Here is a 23,424-nt window from a genome sequence, read left to right on the forward strand (position 1 = left end):
AATTTTTTCCTTGGGACAGAATAGGCACTGTAGATTGAAGTCTCAACAGAAGTAGAGTATTCAGAAAGTGTCGTGAAGAAAAAGAAATCTTACATTGCTTGTTGCAGCAGCTGAATGAAAAATATTGGTTTATAGGACTGCTGCTTTGCAAGTCTGAAAAATAAGTTTGTGCATTTGGGGAAAACAAAGTAATTTTTGTTTGTCCTCTCTGCAATAAAATTACAATCATAGGAAAAGAAATGTATTATTACTTCTATGCTATTCTATGTACTTAGGGGTAAAAAAAAAAAAAAAAAAAAAAAAAAAAGTGTTGGGTTTTTGATATGAAGTATATTCTTTCATCATTTGTTTTCTAGGATGTGAGAATTCTAGATTTTATCATAAGCAAAAGTCGGGAGTAGTACAGCAGTTTTTATGAAGTTGAGTTACAGTTTCTAACTGCAAAAAGATTTAAAAAATAAAATTTTTTTTTAAAAATTGCTCCCCCACCTCAGCTCATCTGAATGCCATTTACGTTGTGTTCTTTGCCACTCATGGTTATAATAGGCTGCTGGAGAAGATGGTTCCTGAATGGTTCCTGAACCATTGTCAGCACACTGGGAGATTTCTTCTGTTTCATTGTGGGTACTCTGATTTGTAGAGTTTTAAACATAGTCCTTGATGTTGATCTCTTTCAAGATCTTGAATTTGAAGTGATTATCTTGATCTGATGATTTTCTTCTCGGTGGTCGGGATGGAATTTTCATCCTTTGGATAAAAAGCATGAGATTTTCATTTGGGAGAAGAGTGGCAGGGAAACACGGTTTGTAACAAGAGGAGTTTATGATGAAAATGCCTCACCCTGCGGTGTGGAAACTGTCAGGCTATTCTTCCTTGGGGTACTGAGGGCATTTTTCTTTCTAGCTTTCCTTCATTTCAGTGATGGAACTTCAGATATGTTTGTGCATTTGCAGGAGAAGACAATGGGAAGAATCTCTTCCAGCCATACTGAAATGTTTATATGCTGGGAACAAGTATTTGATAATTTGGGTTTTGTGATTTAGCACTCATAAATACTCCTTTCTCATAACAGGTTGCTGAATGCTATAAAGCCAGGATTGGTCAAAAAGATCAATAGACTACCAACCCCCATTGCAGGTTTGGTGAGTATATCAAATGGAGAAAAATCTTTTCCTGCTGTTTTTTTTTTGCACTTTGATTTCATGACTGTGTGATTTAGGTAGCAATTATTTCTGTAATTCAGACTCCTGCCTTACTGAAATCTAACAGTGCAGTACTGTGAAGACCTTCCTGTCTTTTTCTTCCAGACGTGGAAAGTACTCAGGAGGGAGGTTGTGTTTTTAGAGTAAAATTATCTTGGTTACATGCTCTCTCACTTGCATGTTTTTCTAATGGTAATCACAAAAAGATAGCTTTTTGGAAAGAAAGGCAGATATATTTGTATATTTTGTCTCATCTGCCTTTTCTTCAGAATGCCACTGTCTGCAGGTAGCATTCATTGTAGGGCTATCTAGGGAACCATTTCACGTTGACTTGAAAGACAGAACAAAAGTTGCCCATAATTTGTAAGAGAAAGCAGAGGGCTGCAGAGAAGGTGCTTACAGCCTGTAAGGGTTCTGAATCTGCCCCTTAAGGCACTTCACTCCAGCTGGTTCTGGTGCTCAGGAGGTTGTCTCAGAGTGGCAAGATCCTGTGCCCGCTGCTAGGAAAGAATGTGGGGTAGGAACAGACGCTGGGTTGAGTAGGATTAGTGTTAGAAATATGGCTGTATTTATTTTTTTAATTTATTTTTTATTTGTATTTTTGCCTGGAGATGTGGCTGGGAATGAAAGATCCTCTTGGACATGTGGAGGGTGACCATCCTCATTTTAGACTAATGATACCTTTGCATACATAGATCCTTTCTGTTTCAACTCTACTGATGTTTTAACTTGGTTGTCTAAGATTTAGAACATATTATTTGTTGATATTTGAGATCCTTTCTGAACAGCACTAAAAAGTTTCAGAACCTTTAAAGCTGGGTCCCTCAACCTGTAGCTTGACAGGCACGTTTCTGCATGAATACTGCATGATGTTTCCTGGTGTGCTTTTCTTTTGTCTCTAAAATCCATCTGGTTCTTTTTCATATTCCATCCCTATTGAAAGGTGTATTTGGGATAAGTTGCTGCAAAAGATACCATTAGAGCAATTCTCTTTTCTTTTGCTCCCTTTTATACAAGACTCCATTTTTGTTACAACTGTTCCAGGAGCACGATATTGAATTACATTGCTTTTTTTTCCTTGTTCATGATTAAAATCCCCAAGGTAAGTTGGTTGTATGAGGGAGGTCACAGAAAAAGTGATTGTGTTGCATTCTTCTCATTTCTCGAGATAAGTCTAGTGTAAGATGTATGTCTTCAAAGCAGCAGGAAAGTAGTGATTTTCAGGCTGTTAATGATACAGCAGATTAATTTTATGTTGGAAGGTGACTTTTCTTTTTGACCTTCGTACCCGCATCCTCTAGCTTCACTAATTATTTTTCTGAATATTTTTTCTAGAAAAGTAGTTCTAAATTCTAAATGTTTTCCCTAGTAGTTTTCCTCTAATAAAACAGGCTATTAGAGAAGTTTACTTGTGCCTCTGGCTTTTTGAATGTTACTTATTTTCCTAATGCATGTTTTTACCTGCGATGTGTTCTCTTCCAAACACGGATAGCCTTCCAAATGGGGGTTGCTTTTAAACATGTCTTGCCCTCTACCTGCTGACACTTTTGCCATTTTTACTTAGTGGGGGGTAAGTGGCTGCTTAAATGATCGTGTGCAAATTTTAAATGATTGAGTGTTCTACTCTGTTGAAATGTATTTATGGCATAATGTTTTAAAGTATAGATATCACTACTGTGTTTGAGCATATTGTGTATTCTTTTCTCTCACCTGTACCGTGTCCGTATGCTTGAAAAAAAATATTGACATTACTTTCTAGAAACAGTTATAGCTCTTAGTTGGCTGCATATGAGGAACATTATTTATTGATGAATTTTCTTTATTATCTTAGCTTCGGTTGGCTTGACATGGTATACATTAACTGTTCCAGTTATTTCACCTCAGTATGTGTGGTTTACTCCAGTGCTCACAGAAATGCCCTATGAACATAGCTATTTTATTTGCTTTGAGTAAAGTGTGTGCTTTTAAATTTCTATCCTTCTGCCTTAAAAGTCTAACTTAATCATTCTATTTTAATTTCATCCCAATAGCTGATATAGTATATAGCAGTATAGAGTAAGTATATAGTAGTGGAGGCAATAGGTAGATTTTTGTTTTGAGAGAACTGCAGTTAAAGCTTAAGAGTAATTGTAAATTACACACTGTTATTTTTATTTCATCATTAAGCTCCAGAGGCATAAGCAGTCATATATAATGTTGCTCTGCAAAATGTCTACTCAAGTCTAGTTCAGTTCTCCAAGCCCTAGACTATTTTTCTCCTTTGTTATTGTAAGGACAAATGAAGATGTACACGATATTGAAGGAAAAGAGAGTAAACTCTAGGCATGTGTTGTAATATGCTGAAGCATTCGTCTGGGAATATTGTCAGCTGAAAAAAAAATTGCCCATATTTAGTGTTTGAGTGATTTCTTATAATGCTACCGTGAGTTCTTATGTGCAACTGGTCTACTGTTGACAGCTTAAATTGTTCAAACTTTTCCTGGTGTTTAAAGCTATATGAATCCATAGTTACTCTGAAAATCTTACCAGTGATTTCCTCATGTGGTTTTAGAAGGAATGGCTTATTTTGCAGACCTTTTGTATACCAGAACAGCAATCATGTTAGCAAAATTTATTGGTTCATAGTGTTGTAGCGTTAGAGCGAGGACCCAAGGATTTGCACACCTCTGTAGTAAGTGCAGGCTATATAAATAGACAAAGATTATCTTTGTCTGGTTGCAAGTCTGAGTCAGGATGTGGATTGTATGCAACATTACATATAAAATTACATATGCTCAGCTTGGCAGGCCTGTTTGTAATTCGCTTTGATCTCCAGAAGCGCCGACTGGTTCTGTTATCACAATAGAGATGATGCATTGCCTTAATGAAATAAAAGATAGAACCAATGGCTTAGCATTCAGACTTACTGTGAGCAATAAATTTGATGAAATGCTTTCTTATTCTTGCTCATTATCCATTAATCCAGAATGCTAATGCTCCCACCAAAAAAGAAATTCACAAAACATCCAAAACACATATTAAACACGTGTAGGAATAACAGGCTTTGCTGAAAGAGCCACGTTACCAGAATAAATTTTCTCATGCTAGAAAGTGATACTTAACATCTATTTTTAAGGCTGTCAGCTTTCCAGAAGTATCGTTTCATGTATTTAATTGCTGGAAAAGTATTTTGGTCACAGTGACGGTTTATTAGAGTACAATGAATGTGATTACGTTGAAAGTGATTTTTACCAAGCCAGTTGCAGTTGGTTTCATTCACTTGGTAGGACATCCATAGTGGACACAACTTATTTTTAAGGTTCCTTCCGACAGCAATGTTGTACAACTGTGGAATTGTATAGTCTATGAAAATAATGCATTTGCAGCATTTTAGGTAATTAGGTAAGCACTGCTCTCTAATGCTAACTATATGTTAGCTAGCTATCCTTTTGCTTAAAAAAAAATCCTACTTCTTGCTTCCTGTCCCTGAATAATATCACTCTGTGAGAAAAGAAAATGTTTCTGCCTTATCTTTTGCTTGATAGGGTTTAGAAGAGTTTATAGCATTACTTCAGTTCCTTGACCAATCCCCACAGGAGCTGAGACACTTCAGAGACTGTGTGAAAGAGTCTCACATATAATAGAAGGAAGTAGCCAAGACAAAGTTAAAGGGCTGAACTTCAGCTTGTATCTTGGCTCATGTTTCATCACTACTGAATAAAAATCTGTTTACTGTGGTATCCGGTTTTCAGCTTGCGTATGGGCTTCATCCTTGCAATATTTGTATGATTTAGCAATGGAAAAAAAAAAAAAAAAAAAAAAAAAATCCAGCCCTGTGAAAATCACCTGCTTGAATAGTTATTGCACAAAGGTGAACGGAACTCTAACTTACTGTTTAGAAAAAGCTTCCTTTGAAAACAAGATTTTTTTTTTTTTTTTTTTCCCCAGTGATTATTTTCCTAGGAAGTTTCTTTTGGCAAAATATTCTCTGGGAAACTTGCTATGAACCTTATTAAGAATAGTTGTCTGTATGATGGTGCTGGTGATTTGCTTTTATGCTGTCCTGTTGCATAAATCGATGTCATTTGGTGTCTCAACAGTATTTGAGAATTGTATTAGCTTTCAGGAATTTGTACTTTGAATTATGTTCAGAAAATAAGGTTATTTTTCTTCATGCAGATATGAACCTGAAAATACAATTACAAGAGACAGATATACCATAATGTTGTCAAAAATGATTTTAGAAGATAGCGAAATACATGAACTTCTAACTGATGTCTGTTATTTTTTATTAATCTTCCCAACTTGTACTTCAGTGGTGGTGTTTGTTTCCTTAAGGGAAGAAAAAGAAGACAATTTTCTTAATTTCTCATTCTCCTTATAGCACCTCCTGGGAAAAGACAACTTCCATTGTAATATCTAAATTTGTAATACATGATAATTTCTGTTTTCTTGTTTTGTACTTTTGTTATCTGCTGGACAAATTCATTTGCTAGTACAGTCGTAAAATACAGAAGTCCTGCTGTGTAAGTTGTGGTACATGAGAAGTAAACAGAAGCAAAATTTCCCAACTGCCTAAAAACAGTAAGTTCTTGGCACTCATATCCCAAAAGCATTTTTGTGAACATTGATGAAGAGCAAAGCATCAAGCATCATAACAAAGCTCTGTGCAAACCATCCTGCTATAGCTTTTTTTGGATCTCTTTGTAGTAGTTAGCTTCTGTTCACCTCCTGTGCCCGCCATCAGTTCTGGTGTCTGAGTGTTTGACTAGAACAATACTTAGGGTCTGGCCAGTGGTTTGGAACAGCACTGTGTGCTTTGGCTCATCATATAACATAGTGTAAAACGACACTACATCAATAATGTCCTTGGGAAAGGAAGAAAAAAAGTTTGCATCAGTAATGTCTTTGTAGGCTTATTCCTCCCCTCCCCCAAGTTTTCTACACTTCTCCTTTGAATCAACTTTTCATTTGTTTTTCCACCTACTTGATTTGGTGTCATCTGAGCTGGGCAGATTTTACCTTACGAAGTTCTTGTTTAATGAATTTAGCTGTATGACATAGTGATTTCTAAGTTTTATGAAGAATACAAAGTAAACTAGCAGGTGTTTCTTAACCAAACTGTTTGTTAAACTGGATCTGTGTAGAACAATCCATCTGTGGTGACGGTACAGTTAAGTCATAGAAAAAGATGAAAACACCTATCAATTCAGACTTGGCAGCTCTGGGAAGACACAAACCAATAAAAACAAAAACTTTAAACTGAAATTCAACTGCTGGTTTTAGACTTAATTGAAAGCTCGTATTGCTTCCAATTAACCATGCAAATGCTGTCCAGAAAACATTGTTTTCTTCCATTTAGATAAAAAGTTGTGAGTCAAATGCAGAGCATAATGTTGGCATCTTGTTTCACATTTTATGGGTTGAAACGATTTTATTTGCTGTGCTGTTGTATTCGGTTCAGAAACTCACTTACTTTTGATGCTAGAAAACTAATCATCCATTTGATCCACTGCTGCGCTTGGATTGAGATTTTGTTGATGACTTCCAAGTTTGGACTTTAATGATTTCAAGAGTACAGATGTAAGAGAGGCTAAAATAATAAGAGGTGAGCCATCAGAAACCAACTAAGCAAAGAAGGAGAGGTGAATTATCCCATCTTATTTATCTGTTTGTGATTAAGCTGAATATAACTGTAAACCCCAGGTCCTAGCAGTTTTCTGTGTTTGTTGTGCCACTCTGTCTGATGAGCTGGCCTGAGGGACCCTTCTGGCCCTAACTACCAGCTAGACTGGATGGCTGGAGGTAGAACCTGGAGTGAGGGGTGCCTTGCTTTGCTGGTTTTGAAAAGGAGATTATTCAAGTTTTTCTGTGCTCTGTGTACTGGACTCACAGACCAGCCTCTCTGCCATCCTGAAGTCCCCTCCTGTAGATGCTTCTTTGGCAGCCATGTTACAGTGCACTGGGTAAGCTAAGCTGCCTGTTGGCTGCGATCCCTACTTGCAACTCCAACAAGATTGCCTGTTTCTGCCATGCTTTCTTCCACTGTCCCCTATTAAAAGCTGCAGTCTGTAATACAGCACCCCGAGCACCTCACATGGTTTCTTTGTTGGTTAGGGTGGCACAAGCCAGTGTGTGGAGGTTTGTAGGGCACATGCTGTGCACCACAGCCATAGGCAGGTGCAAACATAGTTGTGTGGTCAAAACCTGTTCCAAAACTAGATGGGTTGGGATTCAAAGGTGCAGCTTAACAGACAGCTTAACCTCTGTCCTGAGCCTGTTAAGCACTGCCACAGGGAATGTCACGACTTGCTTTGGCCAAGTGCTAATAATATGTGTAAGCTCTTTGTGGGAAGGATCATCTGCTGGTCTGTTTTTGTCTAACACCTCACCCCATGAGTCCTGCTCTGCAGCCAGGACTCCTAGACAGTATGTTAATACAAATAATAAATAACACTTACAAAAATACCACAGGCATTCCTGTGTCATCCACAGCCTGTTTTTAGACTGCTCTCCCAACTTCTGTTTTCAAGTTTGGCTTTAATTGATAATTGATATAAAAGATATTAACAATTAACTTTATTCACATTATTCACATTCACAAATAATTTAAAATGTTGGCATGCAATTCAGAAGGAAGGAGAGCTTTTTGTGTGTACAGACCTGAGAGGATGGCTGCAGTGAGAGCAGTTCCTTTCTGAATTTTTCTAATGTTTCACATTGATGGTTTTCTTGCTCTGTGAGGGGTTAGCTAACTCCCACACCTCAGAAAAGAGAGTTCATTTGAAACCAAAGGATCTACCTGTTTGGGGCTGTCAGGTGACTTCACAGAGATGTTCATAAGCTATACAAATAAAGGCTTTGACTAATGATTGTTTACACTCTTTGTTTTGTTTTGGTTTTTTTTGGACACAGTATGTTTAAAAAAGTGAAGGATTCCAAGCATAACACTTGAAAATAGCAAAAACAAGAATACTGTGGCTGCTGAAAAACTAATGCTAGGTAGCTGAAATGTGAACTTGCCCTTATGGCACTAAACTAACCTCTACCATAAATGACAGAGTCTTTGCGTTGGTTTGTGTTGGAGGGCAACGTGGGGGGAGGCATGGGGGGGAGGCAGCTGGTTTCCACCAGTAGCTCATTTGCATCTGTGGAAAGTGCAGATTGACTACTGCATTAATCTTGAGATTCAGCTCCTTCTGCAAATTCAGCCATGATTTGTACTGCATTGGTTTGCTGGCTTTAGTCAAGTGACTGTTTTAAAAATGACAAATTTTTAAAGAACAAATTTCTAGTATCTTTAAGTACCAGAAGAATGATAGTTTCACCTAATGCCAGGAGATGCTGTCCCTTCTGGCAACCAGATGAACTTCCATGAGCTTAAAGCAGTTGCAAGGCTGTTGCTAAAGAGTTTAAACTTAGATGCAATCCTGAAGTTATTGGTCAGAATCTAAGGCCATAGGGACCTAGGAAAGTCTCAGACTGAAATCTCCAGTTTAAAGGTTGTTTGTGGTTAAAACTGTAGTTAGTATTCTTGCTTCCTAATTCTGGAAAGCCTCTCACAGATTGGAGCCTGTAGGTCTGTGCTATAAATACAGTCTTATCCTCAACTGTCTTTTTCAGTGACATGCAGCCTCAGCACTGGGGAGCAGCTAGACCCTGATATTTATTTGTCAGAGTAAGAGCTAACTGTAGTGCAAATAGAGTTGATCAAAATGAAAATATTTGCTGTATTTACTGCTACCCCTCAGTATCTGTGATATCGTGCTGCCTGCCATGTGATCAAATACATATCCCAAGGAATTTTGATAGCTGATAGCAGTGGCTTTTGGGATAGGTAAAGGAGGGCGTTTTCCAAATAATTCCAACCAGATCAACCCCTCCAGGTGAGCAGGGACAGAGGTTTCCTTGCTGCTGGCAGATCTGCAAACTGCTGGTGGGACAGGGGGCTCAAGTTCTCTATTCCCAAATCCTCCTGGGACAAGAGAGCCAGGGCAAATTAGCAACGGTCTGTTGGGACCCCAGCCCTCACATGGAGGATGGAGGAGAAAGAATGCTGCCTCTAATCTCCTTTTTGGCTGTGGATCAACTTGCCAACGTGAATTCTGTTGCACTTTCCATCCGCTAGCAACTGTCTGTACTGTTTCTATGCAGAAAACCTTTTCTGGTGGTGTGAGCAGATTGCTGTCAGATGCTGTGCATGTCGCCAGCAGGAGCATACGTGCTGAAGGCAGATGATGGGACGTGTCTCCCTCCAAAGATCACACTGCAGTTGTTTTCCTGGCTTCAAACAAACAAGCAGAAAGACCAGCTAGTGGAATATTGCCCAGGTGCCTTAAAGCTCCATGTGCAGAGCCCAGTGCAATTCTGAAGTCTGGTGCTGTAGTCAAGAGTTCATAGAGGCTGACACTGAAGTCTCCTTGCCTTTTGCATTCCTCAGTGCCCCTGGATTGAAGCCACTTGCTTCCTGCTTGGAGCGGTATTCTCCAATTGTAATGTACTTCCTCTTAATGTCCAGAGGTATAATGATACAATTGCAAAGCTGTTAAAATTAATGCTGCGAAGGAAGCAGCTTAGTTAATTGCTTGTGCAAAAAAATTGCAGTGGTAGGCTGAGCTATCTCACTGAGGCACATCAAAGCCATTAGGTGTTAACCATTTGAAAGCTGTGTAGCCTTGTACTACTGTGTGGAAATCTGCCCCACGCTTTATCTCCAAGAGTTACGCATTCATTTTTGGACAAGCAGTATAAGTAATGGTCTAGGTAATTAATACTGCAATACAGAGGCAATCCTCTTCTGTTTGGAGTGGTGTCCTGCTAAAGTCCTGGCTCTGTTACCACTTTTGTTTGCTGCTGCCTCCTAATCTTCATGCACGAAATACTGTTACTGAGATGTGAATGTCTGTTTCTGTTTGGGGGCAGTACTGTGCCCTGATTTATTACTGTGAAATGTGTGAAAAGAAGGTCTCTTTTCAGACTTCAAAATGAGGGATGGAATTGAACTTGCTAAATGTGTGCATGCATGCATCTGCTGAGTTCAGCTTAACTTTTTTCAGTCTGTTCTGTATGCTGCTTCTTCACCTTGGTGTTTCTCTATGAATTGCTCTAGTTCCTATGCAGAATTTAGAATTAAACTTGTGTTTCCCTGTACAGCCAATTCTTAGCATGCTGCCCCCAGCTCTCCTCCTTTTTTCAGCTGTGATGTGGGCTTTGCTGCCTCTCCTTTTACTGTGGCAGCTAGAGAGATGTTAGCAGACTTGATATATGGTATCAGTGTGCTGGGCTCCTCGCTGGCCTGAGTGCCAGATGTGAACCTCACCCTTGCACCTGTCGGAGGCAACAAACTTCAGGCCATAGATTGATGGAACTGAGGGTACTTTGCCCACACCTTGCCTTATATAACTGAACTGGGTGCGTGTTGTGTGGCTGGTTTCTGCAGCCAGCAAATCCCACTGGTGTTTCCAGCTGTCCCTGGATGTTTCTAATGCCTTCTCTGAGCAAATGATGCCTCACTGCTGTTGTCCTTTGGATACTGTTTTTAGTTCAGTTGGAAGGAGGCTTGCTGTTTTTTTCCAAAACCAATCCCAACTTTGCAACTCTTACCTAGCAACACCTTTAAGACCTTCGGGTACTGGCTGACCATGTGCAATGCTGGTTGGCCTCTTGTCCTCATCTTCACATTCAAGCTCCAGTGATGTAGTTCTAGAGGGTCCTGGAAGCTGCCTGATGGAGGCCTGCCTGCCAGGTACGTGACACACACGAGGAGATGGAGACCATGAGTCATATAGATGAGAGCTTAGGTGTCTGTGGGATGTACATGTACCGTGCAGGCAGCAGCTAGCTCTTGGCTGACTAGAGGAGGGACTCAAGGTCATTTCGTCAGCTGCAGAACTGTGAAGCAGCTCTGTCTCCTTGGTCAGTAATGCATGGATCAGGAATGCTGCTTTGTGGTTTTTGTTGTTGACCTGTCTGTCCTTCCTGCCTCCTGTCCCCTCCTGCCCTCAGCAATGTTGGTGGGTAGCACTGTTCCCAGCTGGGTCCAGGTTCCCAGAGCAAAGCCAGCAGATCTGCTGGGTAAGAGGTGTTCATGTATTACTTTCTGGAGTTACAGCTATACAAAGTATTACCACCACTATACAATATATCCTCTGTTATTTAAAAGGGAGGATGGTGAATAGGATCAGCTATTTGAGGTTTCAAGTAATCCAGGGTAATTTTCAGCGTAATTAATACGTGCCAGGAATGTGACCCTTGCTGGGATAACAAGAAGATCTGGATAACTGAGGTGATAGAGTACAAGTTGTGAAAATAGTGCCAGAAAACTGTCTGCATAGGTCAGTTGCACAACCTAATAAAACTCCCAACTGTTGATGTAGAAAAACAATTTATACAGCTTTTGCCTGACATGTGCAGAAGTAGAAAAATCCTTTCTCTTTGTACAATTCTCGGATGTTTTCTTTCATTAAGTTTCTTCTGTTATCTCTGAAGAGGTCAGAAAGTAGTTGCTTCTTAAATGATAACAATTTCATGAAAAACATAACTTGAAATGCCCTGAGAACATCACACAGTGATCCTGACGTGATCTTTTGCTGTACTGTTTGTTTTCAAAGAAAATATAAGCAAATTTTGATAAAAGTCACTGCAGACTTGATAATATATATTAAACACAATATATGTAGATCTCTCAGAAAGTAGTGCCTCCTATGTATTTCCATGGAAACTGCAACAGATATGAAGAGCACAGTAACACTGATAGTGCAAATTCTCAGCTACGAAACACTATTTTTCAGTGCAGTCACCACCATTAGCTATGCATTTTTGCCAGTGATGGACAAGAACCTAAATGCTTTGCTTGTAAAAATCTGCTTCACCAGAGTTGACCCACTATCACCACTGCTGAAATACAACACGCACCACCTCACTGTGCTCACATCCACTGTTTAGTCTCTATAACCACTCAGCAAGTGTCAACGAATATCAGTGGGTGCCATTTTCTCTGCATGGAGGAGCTCAGTGATACCCCTTTATATCATACGTACTTCCACATCGGATCCCCTTTTGTCAGACTGCCCCTCTGCTGCCATCTGTCACACAGCAACAAAATGTAGTGGGATATTGGCAGGAAGGTTCAACCTCTACTTCCATAGCATCAAATTCCGCCTCTGATGTTGTGGGCCAACATAGTAAAATAAGAGGTATTACTTTCAGAGGAACCGTTGTATGTTCTTTGATTAAACAAATTATGAACAAATGCAAGAATTTCGTCAGTCATTAGCAAAATTAGTAACAAACTAGCCAACCATGAAGAACATTTCCCAGCAATTGTTGTCTGAACTTCTGTAAAAGCCTATGAAGAGGTAGAAATTATTGATAAATGCTTTCTTTTTACCAAAAGGACACGTGACATTTGCTACTGAAGTCAGAGTTTAGTAACAATCCTGTGTTGAAATAGAAAAGAAAAAATGTGACTGTTTGTCTTTGGGGGCTGGATTTTGTTTTGGTCTGCTTTTTTTTTTATTTGAGAAACAGGTAGGCCAGCTTCATCTTCCTTCTTAGTGTTCACAGTAGTGTTGTATTTTTGCAGTGTTGAAGATGAGCTGAGTAGTTTGGTATTTCAGTGAGCAAGAATTTTAGACACGGGAGAAATGAGTTAATTACATCCTCTCAGAGAAGCATTGCTGTCACTCAAAGATTTGAGTAAGCGAGGTATTACCTGAATTGTCTCGGGGTCAGTGATACTTTATCTTCATAAATATCCCACCGGTTGTTGCTTGCTCTTTCGTTCTGTCTATAAACAGCCGAAAGAGCAGAAGTCAACCCAATGCTATGATTAGTTTGAAGGAGTTAAGGAGCTATGAGGGCTGTTCTGAAAGCAGAGCTTTCTATTTTATTACGTTGCCCAGGCTGTTAGAGTGGTTCTACTGAAATTTAGAGGAAGCTACTCATAACCATGAGGACTGCGTGAGAAGGTGTAAATTCCCAAATCTGCCTAGAGTCAGCACCCACAGTATTAGACTAAGTTGGCTAGTTTCCAGGAGTGTTTGAGACCTCAAATGCTCTTTAGTCCTTACTCTCTGGTTGATCATAGATTAATCACTTGCTTTTTTAAATACTATTACCCAATCTTTTGAGCCACTCAATCCTGATTAAAATTTACTTTCTAAAATACGATCTTAGAGAGCTGAAACTGCTCGGATTCCAGACTTTGACATATTTATTTTTTTTTAAGAACTTGCGAGTCATTGCAATCATGCTCGGTGTTTTCACAGTACTTCCATAAAAATTCTTTTGGTTAGTTTTATCTTCTGAAGAGTCATTCACATTGCTTATTTCATTCTTTTTTCTGAAATTTAATGAGAAGTATTAGTAATCCAGCACTTAGGCATGCATACAAACTATTATGTAAGCAAACTGAAGATCAAAAAACTTTGCAGGTTGCTGTCAGTATTATCCTTTGCAGCTTCTAGTATGATTTATTCTGTTGTATAGTGATATACAAGTATTGCTTATATGCTGTGTATAAATTTGTCCTTTACAACTATATAATATGTATTAGAGGAACAAAATTACCATGCTCGGGTTAGGAAATAAATGGTCAGATACTCCATTTTACTTTTATTTTTTTCGGTGGGGATACATCCATTGACTCTGTAAGCCCTATGTGGCTCTGTAGTAGGGTCTGCAGGTGGAAGAGCTGATGAGCTGGAGCACAGTTCTGAGCCTGAACAAACTGCAGCATTCAGTCACAGCATCGTGTACCGTGTCCTGTGTATATTCCCTAGCCATTAGGAAGGCCAGTGTAGAGGTTTTTGCCAAAGGCAAGGCTGGCCTTGAGATGATTTTGGATAGTCGTGTGTAACATTTGCATTCTCCAGAAATCTGCATCTGCAGGAGAAGTTTGGAGATGTAAGCTGGCCTGGGGCTCTGCAGTGCTTTAAATCAGCAAAATTGCTGGTGATTTGTGTTGGCTCTGAAGCCAGTACAGCTGCTTTCATGGTCCATGAAGCTTTGGATAATCTTGCAGGACTCTGCTGCTTCTGCTGTCTGAATATACCTCTCTCTGATCAACTAACTGTAGTCTAAGTCCCTCTGTTGAGTAAAGAAAAAAATGATGGTTGCTTTAAGTTTACCCTTTTCCTTTATATGCTATTATCAGCTCAGGAGTTGGAAGCTTGCTGTTTGTAAGATTCATGAGCATCACTGCTAGCCTTACTCACAACTGAAGTGTAAGCATGGTTTGGTTGTTTTCCTCTACAAACAAAAGGTCATCTTAAGTCTAGTTAGTGTGGAAGCTATGATATAAACTGAAATTATGGGAAAGATTTATCAATGATAGCTGACTTTTTTTCCCCTTTCTTTTCCCACCACCAACACACATGACAAGCTATTTCTCTGCTCTCACCCCACAGTTCCTGTTGGTAGGATTTGGTGTAATATGTATTCCTTCTCCTACTCTTGTTACTTTTTGCATTCTTGGAGGAGAATTGAATGTAGCAGTACACCTAAAATGTACTTCCAGTGCGCTCACAGTACATGAAACAACAGCAATATCTGTGCTGTTTGAGGAAATATCTTTTTCTGCTTTACATTCCACTGCCCAGAAGAACCAGAACCATTCTGAAAGAGCTGGGAGAAGCCCTTGCAATTGGAAGACACTGTATTAAAGAAGAGTTTCTTTCTTTCCCTTTTGATTTTATACCCACAAACTTACAGAAATTCTTAAATACTGTATATTATTGCACTACTTTTTATTCTTCCTGAAAGCTTAGCCTGCAAAGTATTCTGCCATCCAAATGCAGTCCATGATTCCTGCTTTTCAAATAGAGCTTCAAAAGTACATTTGCACGGTCTCTGTAGACTTAATCAAAAGTAGTAATTTAGGTTGGCTGTTCTGCATAGTTCACCTCAATTTGCAGTTACTCTAGCTTCATGAGCAGCTGTGTTGTTTCTCAAATTCCATCTAGGGAGGGCTTTACTAGAGGCTGAAAAGGGATGGTAAGTAAATTGTTGCCAAGCTATTGGGTAGCTCATCTTGACTTGAATGTTTACTGTAAAAAATCCCGAACTGGAGATAATCAAGATGACTGTCAGTTACGGAAATGTTACCTGAACATCAAATGGATGTTTTCAAATCTGAGAAGGAAACAGCAGATAAATGGTGGTGGTACTCAATAATTTAGGCAATTAAAATACATATCAAAGTTCAGAGTAGGCGCTGACTTACTCAAGATCTTTTTGCACAGATATTTTGGTTCTCCGTAAAACGTACTAGAAAGAAACTGAATTATTTCCTCCTTTTTCCTTTTATTCTAGCCATCTAAAAGTGAAATTATTTAATTTTTTTTTTTCTAACTGAAAGTGAAAATCTTGTAGGCTTTCCAACTGGAATGTTGCGGAACTTCATTCAGTATAAAAAGTCAATTAGGAAAAAGAAATGTTATTTGGACTTGAGCAGCTTTTTTTTTTAGTATTTGCAAGGAAACCCCAACCTGTACATTAAAGAAGTCCAGTATGTTTTATGTTATGTTGGCATGAAAATGCAAAGCTGTGAGTGGGGGGAAATGTGTGTCAGGTATCATGTAACAGCAGCAAAGAGATTTCTGATGTTTATCAAACCTTGAACACCCCAGATTATTAAAACATATTCCTTGGCAATAAAGAGTAGATGTTTAATTTGAAACGAGAAGAGGAATTTGTTGCTTTTTTTGCAGAGGTCATGAACTGAGCAGGAATGAGTCCTCCTTGGCGGTTTCACTATTTTGCTGTTTGCCTTCGGGAATAGAGATTTGGTCTGATCTTAACAACTACTGCCAGGCCTTCAGCTCCCACAGGCAGCTTTACTGTGTCTTTTGAGGCCCACCTACAGCAGCTGTAGTTAGATTTTGGGATGCAGAGGCCTCCCAACTGCTCTGACTGTGGAGTATCCTGAACCTTGCATAGCTGATTGCTGTCTTTGCTGAGAGGAGTCCAAGTGCTGGCCAACTCCTCCTGCTTGCTGGAGTTAAAGAGAAGATAGCTTTGTTTAATATATCAATCAAAAGAGAACATATCTTGTAAAGGAAAAGAACAAGAATGTGAAGTCATGCTAATAGTTGCTCCTATTAGAAAAGATGAATGGGGTGCTGCATTCATTCACCTTCTGAAGTTTCACGTCAAATTGTTCTATTTTAAGTACCTGTTTCTTATGTACCTTTGCAGTTTCAAAGCTTAAAAATATACTGTATGAAACTTCTGCAGTTTAATGGCAATGGATTTCCAATGTTATATGCTCAGCTAGTTGAGTACAGACAGATGCAGCAAAGCCTTCTCCACCAAGATGCACATACTTTTATAAAAATCCTGTATTTTCCAAGACTGTATGACTTGAATGAGATGTGCTTCTGTGCCTGAATAGGAAGACAGTGCATAAATGACAAGGGTAGAGTATGTAACCACAGTATTATAGAATCATAGAACATCTTGAATTGGTATGGTTGATTAGGTTCCCATGTTTCAGAATATTGTCAGGTTTAAATCTTCCTGTTGCTTCTTTCCAGTCACACTTTTTGTCCCTGCTATCTGCTTTGATTATGGAGAGAGAAAAACTAAAAACAGTCTTTGTAGTGATGACAAGTTGAGAAGCATTTTTTCAGATGTGCTTTAAGTTACTTATGCTAATTCATTACTCAATGATGATAGATCTCGCTAGTCAAGTAATTAATCAGACACACCTTGTCAAGTGGAGAGGTTCATGATGCACAGATTTTTCCTAGTTTTCTTTTTCCACTAGCCCTACTGCATCTCAAATGACCTGTGACAAGCTGGATGTCATGGTTCAATGAAGTAGGCAACAGTCCTCTTCCTGGAAAATCAGGTTATTTTCTCCACAGTCAAAATATAGAGAGCAGGCATTGGATAACAGTGTCCTGAAATATCGAATGTGATAAAATGATCCCCTGTAACTTGAAATTTGGAGTCAGAGAAAGAGAGGTTGACTTTGTGAGAAAATACAGTATTTTTAATAGATCTACTAATATATTTAGGGCAAACATGGAGAAAAATTTAGTGCGTGAACTTGTTTCACGTAACTAACCTTCATTACTACTGCAGTACAACATCTTAGCAGGAACCACATTTATAAATAGCTTTTGAGAAACATCTGTTGTGCTGTGGCTTAGCACACGATTGGCAGTCGGGAGAGGTAAAGGTTTGTTCAGCAGTATTTGACTGTAGTTGATTGCTGTCTGTAAAAAGATGTGTTTGTGTTGGAGGATAAGCTGTTAGCAGTGTTCCTTGAGATTACTCCCAGGGGTGAACTTTTTGGGTATGTAACTCAGGAGGTAATTCAACTTTATTCATCTATGAATTCCTTCTTTTCATACGCAGATTGATAAGCTTTCTTACTGTGATTTAATAGTTGTTATGATTTATAGCTCTAGTTTTAAAGTCAGTGTATTTTAATTTAGTCAAAGTAGTTTGTTTAGGGATGACTGCCTCTGAGATCTTTGGAGCAGACTGACATTCTGAGCACTTTTCTTAATAATTCATTGTGTCCTGACATTAAATCACACAAATAAATCAAACATTGAAACCAGCATTTTCTTTATAGCTGTGAATTTCTTGCCCATTTTCTTGTAGAGCGCAGTCGTGAGAGAGCTGCCCCATGGGTGCACTGAGAATGGCAAATGTCCAGTTTCCCCAAGAAGACGTGCAGAGGAAAGCAGTGTGTCACTAGGCTCATGAAACCTGTGTTTAGGTTAGCCATGTTCCCGGCACACATAGTGCAGTACCTAAATGTAAGAGTGAAAATGAAGGTTGAATTTGTATTTCTGACTTTTTTCCCCCTCCTTCAGGTAGCACAAATATTGCCAGGAGGCTGGTAAGAAGGGATATGCACCATAGATGCTGAGCTTCGGTTTGCACGTTGCTGTTGTGATGTTTCTTTCATGCTCTTCTTTTTCGTATTTCTCTGGCCAACCCTCTCTGCAGTAAATTTTCTACTGATATACTCCGTAGCCCAAAAACCAGAACAGAGCCTGGTAAATAACAGTCCTTTCAATCATAGTAGAAAGAACCAGGCTTTGGTTCTTTATGCTTTTATTTTCTTGGTGTTTTCCCTATCCTGGTATTTTTACCCATAAGACATTTGCAAGCTGAATTCTCAGAAGAAGCCTTGGAGTGCTTGGCTGCACTTCACTGCACAGGAGCTTGCTTTCAACCCTGTTTTTGGTGAGGTTTATTATCAAAAATGTGTAAGGTGGCTAACAGAAGTCATGAAAATGAGGCCCAAACACTTAAAAACTGAGCCCTATGATCTGGTACTAAACAGCTATGGAGGGGGAGGAAAAGGAAATTTTGTCCACTTTCTTGGCCTTAGCATGGCTGTTACCATAAAGTGTGGCATCAGATATGCACCTCTTCTCCAAGATAGGGTGGATGCTGACATGTGGCTATGATTTCATCAGCATCAGAGCCAGCGAGTAGTCTGAAAATGATTAGGGATTTTTTTTCTTGCCTGCCTGAACTCTAATCTTCATTGCTGTAAACAAAGCCCTCTTACTCTGGGTGTATCTTGGGTCTGGCAAATCTGAAGAACTATGCATCATCTGATTGCTCTCTCCCCCCAAAGACTAGGGTGCTGACTGAGCCCCTATTTGTTTACATGCTTTATTTGTGCCTTGGTATAATGACCTGATGCAGTGAAATATTTGAGGACCTGCTTAATTATTGAAGTCATAGGGCCTGTGCTCATACTGCATGCTCTCCTCTGACTCCCATGTGGTTTGCTCTTGCCTCTTGAGTTGGAGGCTGTTCTCGCTCCTGTTCTTTCAAATGGACCCCCTTCTCTCACCCTCTTTTCCTCCCTGTTATATGTTCCCTTTCCTATCCATAGTTTCTTCCCTCCATATACATCATACCATACTGCTCATGTTTAAACTCTGCAGAAATAAGATACACGATGTGTTTCGGTCACCCTGTACCCAGCATGAGGTTTCCACTGCCTGCCCTGGACCTGCTGTGCCATTTTGTATTTTTGTGTTTGCCTTTCATTATGCGTGGCTATTCCTTTTGGGGGATTTTGGTTACAAATTTGGAGGAGACACATCCCCTGCTTGCTAACTGCCCAGAGAGGAGCAGGAGATGGCTTGGTGTTCGTTCTCTGCCAGGACAGTCCTCACTGCCCATTGGCTGAGTCCTCAGAGCTGCTGCTGGTCAGGCTTCCTTGCTGCTGCTTCTCCAGGCACGCTTGGCTCTTTTCCCTGCTACTTCTCCAGCCCCACCTTCAGAACAGTGCAACTTCATCTTTGACCACTGTGTTATTCTTGTCGTTTTAATCTAATCATCACAGGGCCTATTTTTTTCTCATAGAGGCTCACATGGTTCCAAGCCCGGCAGTCATTTTCTCCTTTGCCCTTCTGCTGTTTTCTCTTTGTCTGGGTGCTGGGGAGTGCTGCTCTCAGGAAGGAGAGGAGCCAGCTCCTTCTTGTCCTGCCTGCATTTCTTAGTATTTCTGTTGGAGCATTTGAGACATGAACAGAGGTGGGTGGAGGTTTTGTAGTGCTCACAAACGGCAGCTGTTCAGCCCGGGCTCATGGCTGTTGCTGCTGCAGGTCAGGAGGCATGGAGCAGGGCTGGTGAGTTCTGCTTTCCCTCCCTGCTCCCAAGGTCACCTCTCTCCTTTTATCCTCATGTTGTGTTTGATCTTGGCTAGGTGAGGCTGGGATCCTTTGCAGGAGTCGGGGGTTACCCCCCCTTAATGCCCCAATAGGGTTTGCCTTCAGGTCTGCTCTGCTGCAGTCTTTTATCTTTTATCTACGTTCCTAAATGGATGTGTCCTGGCTGTGATCAAGTTGCTTCAATCTACTGATTTGGAATCCATCACAGAAAAAAGTGTTTGGTGAAAGTGTTGTTTTACTGTATGCGCAGTGTACATCCATACTCCGTATACAATAAAATATATTCAGGGGAGTTGGACTAGATAATCTGTAATGGTCCCTTCCAACTCAAATGATTCTGTGATTCTATATATATGAAAAATTCCTGTTTTTTCTTGTAAAAGTTCCTGCTGGGTGGATGTGGATCAAGTGTTTGTATGTTTAGTTTCAGCCCGTGAATCCGTCAAGATCCGTCACTTTTACATAAATAAATGATCGTCATTAATTATTTATATAAAATGGAGACATGAGGGAATGAGGAAGAAACGCTGAGAGTAAACACGAGGCTCTTAGGAGCCTGAATTTGAAATTGCTCAGAAAAGCAGTTTGGAGATGGATATTTTTAGAAATCTGCAATTTATTTTGGAGCAGAGAAAATTTCAACATTCCAGGGATGAAGAAGGCCACCTGTTTGGCAGCAGCTGTCCCACTGAGCCGGGCAGTGCTGCTGGCAGCTAATCATATCTCCAGCACTCAGATGTGGTGTGCATGTGGCGTTTCAGCCGGTGCACTGTGCAGACATATAGCTCGGTTTTCTTTTGTTTGCCCTGCATTTATCTGTGCATCTCATCTGGGCTGTGTTGTGGTGCATCTGACAAATGATCATTCCCCAGCAGTAAGCTGCAGTTCTATTTTGCAGTGTGGATACAGCAAGAATACATAGTATACTATTGTGACAGATGAAAGCCGTGGAAGTGGGCCAAATTCAAGCAGTTTTCCATTGCATCTGATCAGCAGATCCTATGGAGGGAATTTGCCTGCTGTGAATATTTGATTCTCACTAGCTCAAACTATCTTGTGTGCTGGCAGTGCTACTGTGTGAATTTGTGGTGGCTTTCCAGGGTGTCTGTCCTACACAGCTGCCAATTTCTGCTGGCTTTTATAGGGTTTAGGATTCGTGCTCTACTTTGTGTGTTAGGAAAATTACCTAATGCAGTATAATGATCGTGTCCCTTCACACCAACACAGCACTGAGGTTATCCATCTTTTAAAGAACAGCACAAACAAAATGGCAGGTGTTATAATCTCCCTCCTTCCACCATCATGGAGGTGCAGTCCCTCTGCCTTCAATCCTGCATGCATTACCTGCAATTGGTTGTTCTCTGTTCTGACACTGAGGGCAGCAAAAAATTGATAACTCTTGCATTTCCAGTACTTATAAGTAAGTGACACTGCATGAAGTGCTGACCTCATCGTGACTGTCAGGACTCTGCTTAGGCAAGCACAAAGCATTTGGTTTTTATTGTCAGTGTATCCTCTGCTTGTGTCCTTTATCTGTCACCACACTGAAGCATTTCTCTTGTGTAATCAGCCTGTCTTTTGTGCTTGAGGTAATTTCATAGATAAAAGCTACTTTTCTGCTTTAAAATCTTGTGCGATTAATGGAAGAAACTTAGGCTTTAAGCTCGCTTTTCCACTTGGTGTACAAGGGCAAAACCAGAAGAAGGTGATATAAGGGAGTCTCTGAACAGTGTCATGAACCCAAATTACACAAAGCCAGAGGCAGCTGCAGGTCCCCAGGGCACATAGTGCGCGATGTGCTGACCAAGTGACTGATGCTTCATCTACTCCATCTCTGTCACTGCAGCCAGGAACCACTGAGAGGAAGGCACTGACACCTTCCTTTAGTGTATTGAGAGAATCATGTGGTACTGCCTTGTAGGAGAGAATTCGTTTTGGTCACGTTTCCTCTTGGGGCACTGAGTGTTGCTTCCTGAGCCCACTGTAAAGGATACAGTCCTGCTAACTGAGGCATGCCAGATGACTGCAATCCTTGCCTTTGCTCTGTGGCCTGTTTGCACGCCTTGTTTAACTTTGCCAAGTTGTAGGGAGCTGGACACACACACTAGATGTGTGTTTTCAGTCCTTTATTTAAGGTAAGAGTGTTTTAGATGCACTGCTACTTGTGTATGCAGCACCCTTTTCCTTTTTCAGCAACAAAGAGGTGCTACTTTATAAGGGACTACAAAAAATGTGTGGTTAGAGCTCACAGATACGGAGCTATAATTTCTCTCAAAAGATGTAAGCAGAATTTTCTGAGAACTGAAGAAACCAGGACTTGGCCAGTGAATTGTGTGCTAATCCAAAAAGAAAAGCCTTCCTAGGAGCTAAGTGTTAGTGGTAAGACTCCTTTCACTCTTCAGTGGTTTAGGAGTGTTGTTCTCCAGCATCTCAATGTAAATACAAAATACAGGTTTCAACTGTACTGAAGCAAGCCAGGAAATGTTTAGTTTTGCAGTGTTGTGAGGTACATTTTGACTTGGGGATAGGCAAGCTTGACCTGAATATCTGTCACCTGTAAGCAGTTTTTGTTGTCACTGTTTAATCCTTGGAAATAAATTGCCAATTTTAGAATCACTAACAAAAACTCTGAAACTGTTAACAGAAGCAAAAACTTCTTTCAGTTCTCACCGATCACGTCTTGTTGACATCCATGGTTATTCATGCCAGAATAAAACACCAACTGTGTAAGGAACTGTTTGTGTGATGGTGCTAGTGACTGTTGGCAAATGTTTTTATGATGACCATCAGAATGTAAGCATGTACAAGAACAGGCGTAGGGTTATGATACTGTTTTGTTGTGTTTTGGGGTTTTTTTGAGAAGTGGACATTTGTTCATCAGCAGCAGGACTGTGTGTCCAAGCTAAAGGGCTGCCAAATGACTGATACTTTTGCTACTGCTTATCATAACTTGGATATGAACTTCTGGCATAAAAATGGTAACAATTAGTTACCCCTGGAGTTTCCCCTCCCTTGATTGTTTTCTAAACCTATTGGGTTACTGTATTGTGTGTGTCCTGTATATTTTTGTTAGGAAATGTTGTTGGCAACTTTTGTTTTAAAGGCTTTTGCATTTTATTAGTTTTACACATTGCTCCACCCACCACTTGGAACTGACCAGAACTGCCCGCCTTCAAAGGCTGAACACAAGAGTTATTCATGTTGCAGTTGGAAATACTGTGGAAAAATTATAATGCAAACAGCAAGCCAGATGGAGAATTTTACAAGCATCTTTTCATGTCATGAATGATGCTGTCTCTCAAGGTTATGGGCTTTCTGCTCTCTCAACTGCTATTTCTTTCCCTCTGGCTTTGTTCCAGAGCTGTTAAGTTTCAGCCAGGGAAGAAAGAGAGATTTGGACTCCTCTAAATTTCTAAGTCCTTATTTCTGTGTGGGGTGGCTGGTGACAGCAAGCTTTGTGTGTGAGAGTGCTGGCATGCAGAATCCCCGCGATTAGCATGCTGATGGCTGCTCCCTGCCAGGCTGTGTCAGGGGCACACAGACAAAGCCTTCCACCCAGCATAGGGAGGGCTTTGGTCTCCTGCTGA

At 40.2% G+C, this 23,424-nt stretch overlaps 1 protein-coding gene across 1 annotated transcript in view; it reads left to right on the forward strand.

The window, feature by feature from the left end:
* The window catches only part of LIMCH1 (LIM and calponin homology domains 1), a 166,090-nt gene that overhangs the window by 72,359 nt on the left and 70,307 nt on the right, over positions 1-23,424 (forward strand). The window contains exon 3 of the mRNA XM_042812322.1: positions 1,073-1,142. The gene's annotated coding sequence lies outside the window, so the exon portion shown is untranslated. The remainder of the gene's footprint in view (positions 1-1,072; positions 1,143-23,424) is intronic.

Source organism: Centrocercus urophasianus, unplaced genomic scaffold (assembly GCF_019232065.1).
Source record: "Centrocercus urophasianus isolate 14NV4802_14NV808 unplaced genomic scaffold, USGS_Curo_1.0 seq_13, whole genome shotgun sequence".
In the NCBI taxonomy this organism is placed as follows: Eukaryota; Metazoa; Chordata; class Aves; order Galliformes; family Phasianidae; genus Centrocercus; species Centrocercus urophasianus.